A 4,733-nucleotide genomic window follows, 5' to 3' on the forward strand; every position below is an offset into this window, starting at 1 on the left:
TTTGCAGAGCATAAGCAGAGCCCAAACCAAACCTGTGTTTTCACTCAGTCCATATATCTTTCCTCCATGTTGGATGCTTAAATCATTATTTATTTCCTCAGTATCAAAATCTGCGTTCTGTGTACACCCAACCCCCAATAAATAAAGTTTTCTCATAATATGTTTTCTACCACCAATCAGAACCACAAACCAGGTAGCTAAAATTTTAGCACTGAAGATTTTGTCACACAGCTAAGTATTAGAAGTCTTTTTATCTATCACAGAAATGCTTTAGCACACCAGCCAGAGAAAAAAGGAATATAGAGAGAGAACTGCAAGTAAGTTTATTAAATGTTATGCTTCTATGCAAATCTTTGGAAGGGAAAAGAAATTGAAGCAAAGCAATTATTCATTGCCACTCCTTATTCTGTTATAATATTTATATTTTGTTAAAAATCATGTCCTTTTCTTCCACTTTGGCTTTGGTCTTCACAACAAACACATTCAAATATACTGCAATCAATATATCATCACAGAGTTATTTTCTAGGTAACTGTAGGAAGGTTACTCTTATTATTTTCTTCCCACAAGAATTTATTCTTATTCCTACCAGAAAACTTCAAGCTGGATATGTTAATGAAAAATCAATCCACCTGATTATAAAAGGAAGTGCCTATTTTCCTTTCAATTATTAACAATGCTATAAAAGGGAGCTTTGATGTTAGTGAAGATGAAGAAAGGTCTTCTAGGCCTTCTATTGGGATTTGGAGAGAATGAAGTTGGGACAATGGTTATTTCATCCTTATTATTCCTTTTAATAGCTGGAGTTTTGTAGAAGAGTGGTACTATTGCCTCCTTATTAAAATATTACATATGTTCTCTGTGTTCTTCAGGCTTTGTTTATCTAAATAGGGCTTGTTAATTCTCTTGGTGAAGACAAGACATTGGGAACTCAATTAAAAAAATAACAAAAAACAACAATAGTAGCAATGATAAATTAGGAAAAGCTTATTCCTTGTCCTGGAGCATGTGGGTACAGACTCTGATGGCTTTGGTTTGGGGGCAGAAGTAAAAGCTTTCTGTGGTACATATGACTAAAAATGTTGTGAATTACAGTATGGTGTTGTGCCTGTGGGTCAGAAAATGAATCACAGTAACCCAGAAAGTAAAGGAAGGAAACATATCTTCAAGTGGTAAGGGTGAATTACCCATTTTTATTATGAGCTGATGAAACTATTCTAGAAAGGGTGTGTGGTTTGTTCTTGCTCTGTGATTTTTTATTTTTTTTCTCTCTTATACGTAGAAGCTTAAAATCCATGTCATGTCTGAAATAGACCAGGGAGTTCTATCATGTTGTGAACTTCTGGCCTGGAATAGGAGCCTGAATGTTTTTGCCGGTAGGAGGAGTGTGTTGGCTTTTTGGTCCCTGGCCAAAAATGCCTTCAGGCTGGTAGCAGTGACTCTCAGGAATTGTTGAACTTAGGAAGAAGCTTTGTCAGGTGTGTGACAAAGCTGTGGCTTGTGGCTAGGAATAGTGAGCTTAATAGCATCTATTATTAGCACGTGGTAATTGTAAGTACTCTGCACTGTTGTTTGGTGAGCTAGGTAAATAGCTGAGGAACAGTGCTTAAGCAGTGCAACAGCTGGATGTTTTGACTCAGCGTTTTCCTGCAGACTACAAGGCGACAGCGTTTCCTTGCAGATGGATGAAAGTATATTTTTCTTTTCATGTTTTCTATTTTTCCTTTCCAGCCCAGCCTGAGGAGCTGGAATGATGTTTTTTCAAAGCCTGGGGAAAGTAAAACTACTTGGTTCCAAACAGGCAGGGGAAAAGATGACAGGACTCTGGGAGAAAACTCCTTACCCAACTACACATGCAGTCACCATGGAGAGATAATGCCTTAATCAAAAGGAAACATATGGCTAAGCCTATTTTTATGGAAGCTTTGTGTAACTTGTGAAACATCAATACATAACATCCATGAATATCAATAACCCTGTTAAGTATGTCTATATTTTATATATATATATATATAATTATTTTTGCAAGTTTGTTACTGTAGGTTCATGCTGCAAACTGTATAGATTTCACATGTATGTGCTCAGCTGGTGTTTGTCTTAAGACTGTTGTTCTGGTTGCATTACATTGTTGATTTATATTGTTTGTACGTTTGTTTGGTTGTTTTTTTAAGTGAGTGTACTTCAGCTGCTGGATGAAATAGAAATCAAGAGGCTGGTTTAGGCAAGAAAGCAGTATCTTGCATGACTCCTAGCTTGTCGTGCCAGCCATATGTAGTGAAGAATACTGATCTGAGCAAAGCAGTGTATAGAAGAGGATCTCTTTGTTATAGGATTAAGCAAGGGAAAATAACTTTTGTGACATTTAGTGGGCTTGAGATGAGAGACTATCAGGCAGCAATTTAATAAAGCACATAAACTCTTTTCTGCCTGGATTTGTTCTTTGCTATCAGTTAGCAGTTACTGGTTATGAATATGTTACATTTCAACGTGTTGAAGTGCTAGACTTGATCCCTTTGGTAGAGGGCCAAAATATTCCTTTATACATGTGTCTGCAACTGTGATGGAAGAGTACTTACAATGGAAGGTGTAGCTTGGCCTGAATATTAAAATGTGTTGTTTTTCCCAGTGCAGGCTGCTGCAATGAAAAGCTGTTGGACAAACACACAGCTGCAGAAGGGCAGACAAACAGGATGATGAACAGCAGTGCTAGAGAGAGACAATTAGAGGAAGTCTTTTTTTTTTTTTTTTTTTTTTTTTTTTCCCCCATATGCAATGTCCTCCTGGCAGCTTCTTTTAATAATTCTGAAAAGAATGGGGGCTACACATGTAAACAGGCCCATTAAGTCAGCTTGTAATTCTAATAGCTTTAATGAAGATTCTGAAGCCTGCTCTTTCAGGTAAGGAAACCTGAGCAGGTGGCACAATTCACATGCAGCAAATCTCAGTGTGATTAAAATGTAGCCTACTAGATGTGATCACTGGTACAGAAACTACCCTGATACCTTTGTGTTTTTCCTGTTTGCTACGGTATATTTATCTCTGCAGTTATTTCATGGATTGGCCTTACATAACTTCAGTAAGGCTATTGAGTTACTTTTCTGTAATGCGGGTTGGCCCTGTTTTCGAGAAGGCAGAAGGACAAATATTTGATAGCGTTATCCTGAAGCTGAAAACTTTGTTTTCCTGTTTCCACTTTTCTATGTGTCAGCAAGACATCTCAAGTAAAATAGCAGAAGATAGCTGAAGTACTGGACAGAGAGCCAAGGAAACTGGAGCTTGCTTGATGATATTTTTATCATCCTTAGAGATGATAAAAAGAAAATGATCCTTTATCATTTCTTTAAAGATGATGTGTATCTCCTGATTTCACTTCTCTAAAATAACTGTGTGGTTTTTAGGGACACACAAAACAGCAGTATATGTGCACAGATTCTGCAGTGATGTCACTGCAGAAACAGAGGGTGGAAGGTTGGTATTCATTATTGGGAAAATAGGTTTCCTCCCTCCCCGCCCCCCCCCCCCCCCCCCAAAAAAAAAAAAGGCAAGATGATGTTGGGAATACCAGTGAAGAACTGAAGTTACAAAATATGAATGAAAATAATTCTATAGTATAAAAATAATACAAATGTGACAAAGATTTAGACATATGAAAAAGTAATAGAAAACTTGTTTGTAAAATGGTTACAGAAATATGATGTTTCATGCTCTAGGCATAGCTACTATACAAATTACTTGGCACTAGAACAGAAGCTTGTATACTCTGTCACGGAGCAATATTGAATCAGTTCCAATGGGAGAAAAGCCATGTGGAATGGCTGGTTAGGTGTGATTTGTACAATTACTTGAATACCTTCCAACTTGATAATTTCTTGAAGGATGAAATGTTCCCAAGCACACTGCAGGAACAGATTGGCTGATCTGTGTGAAGTTGCATTTGTAATTCATGTTAATTTAGCATAGTAGGATGATGTAAGGTAAGTGAGAGTATGATTTGTAATTAATCACTTTTTTTATAAAGTCTAAAAGCAACTTAAGTGCATGTTGCAGTTTTGCTGACTAAAGATGTCTGTGATGCCAGGTTGTGGGCAGGCACTATTTGTTCTGTCCTCTGCTGAGATACTGAAGACAGCCCATACCACTGCTATTTGAGGTACTCAGTGCTTACCCACAACACAGCGGTGTGTGGAACTTTCAGTACATAAGGCAGGAAGAGAAGGTAGGAACTAAGTATCTTTGTCTTAGTCTGGAGGGCAAAAATCCAACAAATTTGGAGTATAGTGGATTCTTTTTCCTTCCCTCCCCTTTGTGATATGAGGATCATTGACAAAGTCTTGTGATAGAGATCACTGTCAGGTATTCTTCACAAGGCTTTTTCAAGGTGGGATAATGACAAAAAATCAAAGTCTGTGGTCAAAAGCAAATGGGAAACAAAACCTTGTGCTGCACTTGAAGGTCTATTTGTTGCTTTGTCTGAACAATGGCTTGGATACGTCCCATGAAACCTTTTAGTAGCTAATGCAAAATGCCAAAATGACTTATTGCTTTGAAAAGCAGGGATAAGTGAATGAGCCTTCCAGCATATTTGATACATTTTTGCTTTGCATAATGAACTTTAGTAGCTCAATTCCCTGCTCTTGAAAATTTTTTTTGTTGTTGTCTTTCCCCCCCCCAAACAAGCTTTTCAATTAACAGTATCAGTTAATAGACAACTTTTTGTACTTACCACATCCCAG

This window comes from Phasianus colchicus, chromosome 4, assembly GCF_987193195.1.
Source record: "Phasianus colchicus chromosome 4, bPhaCol1.hap1.1, whole genome shotgun sequence".
In the NCBI taxonomy this organism is placed as follows: domain Eukaryota; kingdom Metazoa; phylum Chordata; class Aves; order Galliformes; family Phasianidae; genus Phasianus; species Phasianus colchicus.